At 37.1% G+C, this 10,850-nt stretch overlaps 2 non-coding genes across 2 annotated transcripts; both read right to left on the bottom strand.

Annotated features, from left to right (window-relative positions):
- Positions 1 to 407: 407 nt before the first annotated feature.
- TRNAQ-CUG (transfer RNA glutamine (anticodon CUG)) lies at positions 408 to 479 on the bottom strand. Its single transcript has one exon. It is a non-coding gene; the product is annotated as a tRNA-Gln (tRNA).
- A 9,934-nt stretch (positions 480 to 10,413) lies between these two features.
- Positions 10,414 to 10,495, bottom strand: TRNAS-AGA (transfer RNA serine (anticodon AGA)). The gene has a single exon. It is a non-coding gene; the product is annotated as a tRNA-Ser (tRNA).
- Positions 10,496 to 10,850: the final 355 nt, after the last annotated feature.

The following is a 10,850-nucleotide window of genomic DNA, read 5'->3' as shown; positions in this document are numbered from 1 at the left end:
TAACTGTATATTCTCCAACGCCATTAAAATTATTTATTTCCTATGTTTGAAATATTTAACAATTTCAAACATGTTTTTTAATGTGCACAGAAAATAAACTTTCTATGAGTCTATTACCGCTTTTTCTTAGAGTTGTTCTAGTCTCAGAAGAGTGCAGGGCTTTTGCCATCTTCCTCCTGTATTTACTCCTGACGCTCCTTTTCTTCCTCATAAAATAAGTTCCATTAAACCAGAATGGAATTCCATTCCCGCCTCCTCACCCAGACGCGGGTGTGTCGGGACTTGCAGGAACTGACAGGAGATATGACGGGCCAAATTGATTTCAGCCATTTAGGTGGGCAGTGTTTTCCGGGAGGAAAACGCGAGGGGGACGAGAGGAAAACGCGAGGGAGACAAAAAGAGGAAGCAGGTTCCACCGAGACTTGAACTCGGATCGCTGGATTCAGAGTCCAGAGTGCTAACCATTACACCATGGAACCACGCATACAAAAGCCCTTTCCATAATTGTCCATGATGAGTTAGAGTAACTCTACTGAAAGTATTTAGTCTACTTTATCAGTCAAAACTCTTAGTGCATGTCAACTCACGACACTCTTTGGAAGAAAATCCTAGGAGATTTTATTGTATTTTATCTTCTATTTTTTGCCAAGTACACGAACCCACAAAGCCCCCTCACCCCGGTCCAATTAACTCAGGAACTTGGTGGTCCTAGTCCTTGTTTTCTTCATTCAGAAAAACTGAGTGAGCACTTCTAACATATACCAGCGCTCGACTGAACGTCTTACATTCATTATATGATTTAATACTTGAAAGTTCGGAAAAGTGGGTATTTTTCGTCCCCATATATAAGGGGAAAATGAGGCTTAGAGATTTCATATCTTTTATCTGCAACTCTGCTCAATTTCAGCGATGTGACATTTTTCTCCACATAGATTATTTAGTTATCAGGTGCATTGCTGCTAGGAAAACAAGCTTTAATGTGTCAATCTCTGGTGCATTCATGGAATAAATTTTGCAAGAGAAGCTGTGTTTGCGAGAAAATGGAAAAGGTGTGTTTGAAGAAAAAGTCTGAATTTTGTCACGTGTAGCGATTTCAGAGATGCGACATTTCAAGATCATAGACCCATCATACTCGCCTTCATCAAGAGGAAGGTGCCCAGGGAAGGCTTCCAAATTGTACTAAAGAAGTCCTGTGCTGCTATTCCGCAGAGACCTTTTTCTGAGACCTAGTGCTCTTCCTTAGTAAAAAATCGGTTTTTAGGGCGGGGGTAGGTGGGTTCCTCGGCGTCGATCCCACACGAGTCCAATAAAGCCCTTCTCTCTCCTGCAGCTTGCCTGGCCTCACCTCTGCTCGGCTGCACACGACAAGGCTGCTCAGCACCAAGTTTCTGTCAAGATTGCAACAGAGCTTTAGCCGAGTTGTTCTTTAATTTGTGCTGGTGGAGTTCCGGGGTTGCAGGCTACCCGCCTACACTTGTCCCGGTGGATGTATGGGCGTTCTCCTACGACTGCACAATAACTTCTAATACAGTGGAAGGAGATCCTGCCCCCTTAAATGAGGCGGCCCAGTGCCTACCCGGGTAAAACACGTATCCGTCCTCAAGACTGTTTTGCTAGTTCAGCGACAGAGAGGCCTCTGTGTTGGCAGCGAGAACGTCGCCACGCCCTGCCCTCTGCCTCTTGCTCACAGCCGCTCCCTGCCCTTTCGTGCACTTGCCCACGCGGAGGAAGAGAGCAGAATGGAACTTCCCTGCTAACTGGGATGAACAAAATTGCAAAGGAGGCCCGTCTCTCCTTCCAATAGTCTCCGTGATTAAAAACAAACGAACAAAAACGCAAGGAACTTGCAACATCAATTCCATGAAAACCTTTACAGTGAGCCTCTTCGAAGGGCTAGGACCTTGTACCAGACTCCGCTTGAGTTCACCCAATACAACTGCTCATGATCTCCAGCCTGTGAAGTGCTATCCTCTAACGCACAACAGCACAGAGGAAAAACGTAGCCAAAGGAGATAATTTGAAAAGGAATACAGAATTAGTGCTTGCAAAATACAGACATGAAACCTCCCCTCCTTTAGTGAATAAGCCATTCTCTCAGGCCAATATCCCTCTGGTTAGTCACTTCTTGGTCTAGGTCTCTTCTAAAATATATTTAAACTTGAAAAACAGGAAGAAGGAATTGGGAAGAGAAGAAATTATGACTGAAACAAATCAAAGGATTCAAACAGAGAAATATACTTTTTAAAGTTCTTATTGTGGAAAACAGTCTTCAGATTAGTGCCTTCTTCAAGATCATTTGTTTAACTAGTTTTATTGAACTCCTATGGAGGGTCAGGCCCTGTGAAAGGTGCTGGAGACATACAGGTAAACAAGACAAAAATGCAATCCCCCTCCTTGTGGAGATTGATGTCTACTAGGAAGGAAGCTCCATGAACAATACGTAAAACAAAACCCAACCAGAGATGATTTGGAGCAAGTGATTGTAACTGGCAGTCTAATGGAACGGAAAAGATGGAAAGCTAAAACACAAGAAAAAAATGGAAAATTTTGGTTTGCACAAGAATTGGTAATGCTACTCTGCAGAAAGTGCCGGTCCATGATCTTCCATATACAAAATGCACAATAAGAGTGCAGCATACGGATACCGATTATAAAAGAGGGAGTGGTATATCTTGGGCAGCAACAAGACAGTAAAATATACAAGAAAAGATCAAGAATAACTTTCACAATGGACTTGGAATTATGGCTCAGACAAGCCTCCATGCTGTTCACTTTTAGGGGACATGCCAGCATTGGTATTGGTATGGTATTGGTGTTGGTGTGGTGCCAGCATTGTCAGCACATAAAAAACCAGTGAGAACACTGCCAGTGAGCACAGGAGCTTCAAATGGGACTTTCATCCTTGATAGATTGGTGAGCTTTGGTTGTCATGGGGGAAAGAGCTGCTGAGCACATGCTCTTCTCTAAGCTGCTTGTACTAATTAAAAAGAATTTGCTTGGGGCCTCGCGGCCCCTGCAAGGCATTTTATGCATTTCTCAAAACAAGAAAATAAAGCTGGCAATTTCTTTCTCTCCCCTTAATGGATTGTGCTGTTACCCAGGGAGACTTCTAAACCTTTTTTGGTTTAGCACCCCAGGACATGTGGAATGGAAACTTATGCACCTTCTCACACAAAGATGAACTTAGACACAAAACACACCACTTAGCAAACCATTTCAGGGAATTCACAAAATTATTGAAGACTCTGTGCCCCAGACTAAGAATCCCCCATATTTGGGTTTCTCTTTTATATCACGTAGACTAATTGTAAATATTGAAAACGAAATCACGCAAGTAAAATTAAGCATGAAGCTGCTAAAGAAACATCTTTAAATTCCGGCTGCATGATTCATTAACCTCCACACTGTAAATTAGAAGGTAAAGACCGGCCCACATCTGAAGCTGAGATTCTAGTCACACCGGTTCAGAGCCTCTCTGATCTCAGGGCGGTTATGGGATGTGGGTTCCCGATGATGCAGTTTTGGGTACCACACACGGACATATCTAAGTCAGGCCCAGTGGATGGAACCTGGCTCATTTTTCAGCCCAGGGTGATTGGAATCTCTACTGCAGCTTCTCCTCAACCGTTATCCAGAGTTTCCCATGAAATAAATTATATTTAAATTACATTTTCCTCATTTCTTTTGAGGAAGGAAACGTGCAAGTATTTCTAACTAACAATATTTCTCTCAGGTCTCAATGAATATTCTAAAGCTTGTATAAATTAAACAGATTTTTTTCTAGGCTTTTCTTGTTGCAGTAGCTCAATTGGAGGTAGAACCTAGTATCGCCAAGTCATAGCTGTTACGTAAATCGTGCTCTATCCAGATTTTTTTGCTTCTGGAAGATTAAGAAACGGGGAAAAAGTCCAGGAATTGATGGAAGTAAAAAGAGAAACAGATAAAAACACAATAATAATGGGATATTTTTGCACAATATACTTGTCTGAAAAACTAATAAAAAACATAAATGGAAAAATAAGCATAAAACAAAGTAATTCAATTCATATAACATGCATATATAGAGAACAGTGCACATATTAACTCAGGATTCAAACTTTTTCAAACACACATGGAATTATCTCAAATTTGACATTTTACCAGGCCACAAAGCAAGGCTCTAGAAACATAACAGGGTTAGATGCTATCATTTCAGAGCAATAAAATTATGCTAGAAATCAAAACATGAAAATTAAAAATTGCATTTGTTTACAAAATAATAAAATACTGCTAAATAATTTATAGTTCAAAGAATAAATGGCAATTGAAATTAGAAACTATTTTGAAATAAATGTTAATAAATATAGTACATATCCAAACATGTACTATGCAGCTAGACGTGTCCTTAGAGGGACCCCTTTAAATACATATATAAATAAAATAAAAACTTAAGAGTAATGATAAGCATTCATTACCTGAAATTAGGAATCAACCACTAATTTATTTCCAAAGAAACTTTAGGGCAGGAAATAATGAAACAAAGAGCAGATATTAATGCAATAGAAAATAAATACAAAGTGGAGATTTCCAACAAAAATGGTAACCTCTTTCTTCTTTTTTTGATTTTTTCATTGTGATAAAATATGCACAACATAAAATTGACCATTTTAACCATTTTTAAGTGTACGGTTCAGTGACATTAAGCACATTGAAATTATTGTGCAACCGTCATCACCATTCATCTCCAGAACTTTTTTCATCTTCTCAAACTGAAACTCTGTATCCATTAATCAATAACTCCTCATTTGCCCCTCTCCTCAGCTCCTGCCAACCACCATTCTACTTTCTGTTTCTCTAAATTTACTCGAGGTATCTAGAACAAGCAAAATAATACAGTATTTTTCCTTTTTTGACTGGCATATTTCACTTAGCATAATGTCTTCAAGGTTCATCCGTTTTGTAGTATACATCAGAATTTCACTCCTTTTTAAGGCTGAATATTTCATTGTATGTATACACCACGTTTACCCAGACATCCATTGATGGACATTTGGGTTGCTTCTACCTTTTAGCTCTTGTGAATAATGCTACTATGAACGTGGGTGCACAACTATCAGTTTGAGTCTCTGCTTTCAATTCTTTTGGGTATACCCAGAAGTAGAATTTCTGGGTTATATGGTATTTCTATTTTTATTTTTTTTCCAGCTTTATTAAGATATAATTGACATGTAACACTGTGTGAATTTAAGGTGTACAATGTAATGAGTTGATATATGTATACATTGCAAAATGATCACCACAATAAGGTAGGTTAACACATCCATCACCTCACACAGTTACTATTTTTTGCATGTGGTGAGAATATTTAAGATCTATTCTATTAACAATGTTCAAATATGCACTACAGTATTGTTACCTACAGTCACCATGCTGCACATTACATTCCCAGAACTTAAGCATCTTATAACTGGAAGTTTGCACACTTTGACCACCTTCATCCATTTCCCCCACCCCCTCCTCATTTAACCTTTAGAGGAACTGCCATACTGTTTCCTATAGCTGCTGCACCATTTTACATTCCCACCAGCAATGCACAGGAGTTCCAATTTCTCCTCATCCTCTCTTCATCCTCTCTAACACTTATTATTTTCTGTAAAAATGTTAATCTCTTAATAAAATTAATAATAGCCTGATAAAATTGACAATCTCCTGGAAAACAGTAGAAAAAATAAAAAGATCACAAGTGGTATCAGTAATGGAAAAGACACTTTTAAACTCCAGCAGACATCAAAAGTGAAAAGTGGCAAAGTAAATCTTTGTCATTAACTTTTAAAATTTGAAATAATGCCCAAATTTATAAAAATACAATTTCCTAAATTAAAATAGATTGATATAAAGTCTTAATGATTCTGTAACATACCAAATTGAACCTATAATTTAAATAAAGGTTCACAATAAAAATTCGAGTCCAAATCAGTATAATTATACCAACTGTTTAAGGAAGATAATCACTATTCTTACACAGATTATTAAAGACAGTAGAAGAAGACTCAGATAATTATTTTATGAAGTCAGACTAACCTTGATACCAGTATTGGATAAGGATATGACATGAACTTAGAAGAAACACATTTAAAAGTATTAGCAAAACAAATCCAGGAATGCGTAAGAGAGGAAATAAATCATAGTATATTTGGGCTTATTTCAGAAATGCAAAGTGATTTAACATTCAAAATTCAATTCATAAAAATAAATTATTTTAATTTATAATATTAATAAAGTAAAACAATAAATTATATGATAATCTCAATACATGTGTATAAATTATTTGATAAAATACAGTTTCTATTCCTGATATTTTTTAACTTTTGAAAAAACTTTTGTTTTTAATAATTACAGAAACACAGCAAGTTTCAAAAATATTACAAAGTTCCACATATCCTTCACCCAATTTCCCTAAGTTGCTTCTTGTATAACCAAAGCATAATATCAAAACTCTTAGATTAACATTGGTACAATGTTTGTGTTTAGTTCTATGAGGTTTTATCACATGTGTAGATTAGTGTAACCACTATATGTAGATTCATGTAACCACCATTATAATCAATACACAGAACATCACTGCAACAATCTCCCTCCCGCTACCCTTTCATAGTCATGCCCACTCCTTCCTTTCACAATCTCTAAACCCCTGGCAGCCACTAATTTGTTCTTATTTGTATAATTTTGTCATTTTGATAATGTTAAGTAATTAGAATCATGCAGTATGCGACCTCTCAAGATTGGCTTCTTTTGCTCAGCATAGTGCCCTAAACATCCCTCCAAGTTGTCTATTTATCATTAGTTTTTTCTTCTTTCTTGCTGAGTGCTGTTCCATGGTATGAATGAACTACGGTTTGCATAGTCATTCACCTACTGAAGGATGTTTTTGTTGTGTTCAATTTTTGGCTATTGCAAATAAGGCTGCTATGAATGTTCATGTACAGGTTTTTGTGTAGACATAAGTTTACTGAAGAGTGCAATTGCTGAATCATATAGTATTTTCATGTTTGATTTTATAATCAACTGCCAAAAGTTATTTTCCAGAATGGCTGTGCCATTTTACATTTCCACGAATATAAAAATTAATTGCATTTCTATAAAGCAACAACATGCAACAATAAAATTCAAATAAATATGCTATTAAATGGCATATTAAACATCAAATTCCTAGAAAGAAATCTAGGTTGGAACACTCAATACTGTAAAGAAAGATATCATTTTTCCCCCAAACTGACCTATAGTGTCAGTGCATTTTTAGTAACAATATCATCAGGAGTTTTTGGAGATTAATAAATTGACTAAAATATAATGTTAAAGTGAAAATGGCCAAAGTAGCCTGAGGTTATCTTTAAAAAGGAAAGCAAAAGTAGAGGACTTACTTTAGCAGATACTAAAGACTTAAAGGTAGCATAATTAAGGAAATATGACATTGTCCAAGGACAGACAGTGGCACTAAATGGAATTCAGACTTAGACCCCCACACTTAATACCCTGCTTTTGAGTAAGGGAGCACTGCAGAAATGGTGAGAAAGAATAGCCTTTGCATAAATTGTGAATACCTATAAGGAAAAAAATGATCAAATGACTATCCACAAGGAAAAAAAAATTAAATTGATCCCTTTCACATTATCCACAAAGCCAATTCCAGGTAGATTGTAGATCTGAATGTAAAACTTAAATAAATAACTAGATAAATAAATAAGTAAATAAATAAATAAAACAAGCAAATTTCTATAATACAACACACGGGAATATCTTCATGACTTTGAACTGGGGAAATAGTTTTTAAACTTGACACTAAAAGCGCTAACGATAAAGGACAACCCTTTCCATCTGGATCAAATCCTTCAGTCCTGAAATTTTTTTTGTATTTCCCAATAAAGTTTCCCTACAATTTTTCTTTTGTCTCCTTCTGGAACTGCTAGTAATCAGATGAGATTGAATGTCCTAAATTGGTTGTTCAATTTTCTTTTCACTACTGTTTTCCATCTTTGATGTTTTTCTACTTTTGTTGGAGTTTTTCTAAACTTTATTTTCCAAATCTTCTATTAACTACTGTTTTATGCTATCACATTCTTTATTCCCAAGAGATCTTGGTCTCTTCATCATCATTAAATAAAAAAATTATCCTAAATTCCTATTCCCAGGTGAGATGGAGTAAGCACATATTACTCTTTCTCTCCCACTGAATATAACTATAAAACATGGGCAGGATGCATGAAGCAACTATTCAAAGATGCTGAAAAGAAAATATCAGCAAACATATGAGAAAAGAACACCAGCATTACCCTGTCCATTCTCCTAATTAATTTGCAGATTTAATGCAATTGTCATCAAAATCCCAGAAGGGTTTTTAATAGATAGAGAAAAGCTGATTCTAAAATTTATATGGATAGGGAAAGGAGCTAGAATAGCTAAAGCAGTTTTGAAAAACAAAAGTTAAATGAGAGCGATCTCAGTATCTGATTTTAAGACTTACCATAAATGTCAGTAATCAAGACAGTGAGGTATTGGCAGAAGGATAGGCAGGTAGAGCAATCAAACTGAATACAGACTCCAGAAACAAGCTTACTCAAATATGGCCAACTGATTTTTGACAAAGTTTCAAAAAACAAAATCAATGAAGAAATGATAGTCTTTCAACAAATGGTATTGGGACAATGGGATATCCATATGCAAAGAAAGGAAGGAAGGAGGGAAGGAAGAAAGGGAAAAAGGAAGGAAGGAAGGGGGAGAGAGAGAGAGGGAGGGAAGGAGGGAGAGAGAGAGAGAGGGAGAGGGAGAGAGAGAGAGAGAGAAAGAAACAAAGAAACAAAGAAAGAAATCTTCATGTAAACCTCACAATGTATACCGAAATTAACTAAAAATTGATCATAGATATGAATGTAAACATAGAACTTTTAGAAGAAAACATAGGAGAAAATCTACATGACCCTGGGTTTAGTGATGAGTTCTTAGACTTAGCACTTTCCATAGAAGAAAAAATAATAATAAATCGAACTTCATCAAAATTTAAAATATTTGCTCTGCAAAAGACACTGTAAAGAGAATGAAAAAAAAGAAGCTAAAGGTTGGTAGAAAATATTTGCAAATCATGTACCTGACGGAAGACTTGTACCTAGAATATATAAAGAATCCTCAAAACTCAAGAATCAGCAAACAAACAACCCAACAAGAAATGGACAAAAGACACGAACAGACACTTCATCAAAAAGGCAAATAAGCACATAAAAAGACGTTCAACATTATTAACCATTAGGAAATGCAAATTAAAATAAAAATGAGATATTACTACACACTTTTAAAAATGGTTAAAATTACAGATACTGACAATATGAATGGCTGTTGAGGATGAGGAGCAGCTAGAAATCTCATTCATTGCTGGTGAGAATGAAAAATAATACAGCCATTCTGGAAAATAGTTTGACAATTTCTTATAAAGTTAAACATACACTTGCCATGTGCCCAGCAATCCCACTTCTATGAATCTATCTAAGATAAATGAAAATCTATGTACACTAAAGTTTATAGCTTTTTTCTCCCACAATTGCCAAAAACTGGAAACAACCTATATGCTCTTCAATGGCTCTGTGGATGAATAGACTGTAGTACATTCATGCAATGGAATTCTATTCAACAGCAAAAAGGTACACTATTGTGATATATGCAACAACTTCGATAAATCTCAGGGCATGTTCTATCTCAAGTGAAAGAAGCTAATCTCAAAAGGTTGCACACAGTATGATTCAATTTCGATAGCATTCTCAAAATGGCCAAAGTATAGGGACAGAAAATGTATCTGGTTGTCTGTTATTAAGTGTGAGGTTAGGAGGTGACTGTAACGGGTTAACACATGGTGGGGGGGGGGTGGTTTATGGATAGATAGAACTGTTCTGTATCCCGATTATGATGATGCTTATACGAATATATACATATGCTTTCAAAAAGTCAATTTTACTCTTTGATAAGTTTTTTAAATAAAATAAAAATAGCTTACATGTTGTGGTATAGACTAAATAGTCTCTACAATTTTTCTGAGGAACACTTTCATCAAATTTTATCTTGTTGAAATCGCTTGCTTTGAGGCAGGGTTTAGGGGAGAGAAAACACGGAGACACCCTTGAGCCTTGCACATCGCTGGGGGCGGGGGACTGTAGGGCTCTGTTAGAGCCAAGCTTTGAGGAAAGAATCGCACTCCGTTTCTTCGGGCAACAGGTGACAGCGCAGGGGCAGTGGGATTTTTGCCGAGGCTAAGAACAGGAAAACTTCAGACAAGAAACTGCACCTCCTGCACCACTGTGGTAGGATAAGAGAAGGGAGAAAGGTACAGGTGGTCTTTCCGCGGGGAATCCCACAGTGAACCAACGTTTTAGCGTGGGTTAAAACTTCGAACGTAGTCGGCAGGATTCGAACCTGCGCGGGGAAACCCCAATGGATTTCTAGTCCATCGCCTTAACCACTCGGCCACGACTACAACTGCAAATCAGCTGCTCTCAAATTATAAAAGGAAATGTAGTAGATGTAAAGCTAAGACTCCTGCGTGGACAAAAGTGTGTTTAGCGAGTTCGGCAAAAACCCTCGGGTGAAGGAAGGCTTGGGGAGGGAGATCATCCTCTCTTCGGCAGCCCCGACATTTAGGAGCATTAGAATGAGAGTACTCACTACACAAATATCTTCGTTTCGAGCAAAGTTCAGTTCAACTCATCAGCTAGCGCCTGCCTCCCTGGTGGATGAGTTGGGCTCGCACTGAGTGCTGGAGTCTCCGAATAACTGGAACCAAATTTACTCAGCACCGAGGTGGAGTCAGGGTAACCCTAGTTTTAGGCCTG

Source organism: Diceros bicornis, chromosome 14, assembly GCF_020826845.1.
Source record: "Diceros bicornis minor isolate mBicDic1 chromosome 14, mDicBic1.mat.cur, whole genome shotgun sequence".
In the NCBI taxonomy this organism is placed as follows: Eukaryota; Metazoa; Chordata; class Mammalia; order Perissodactyla; family Rhinocerotidae; genus Diceros; species Diceros bicornis.
Note: the sequence above shows the minus strand (reverse complement) of the source record. Positions and strands in the feature narration are given on the sequence as shown.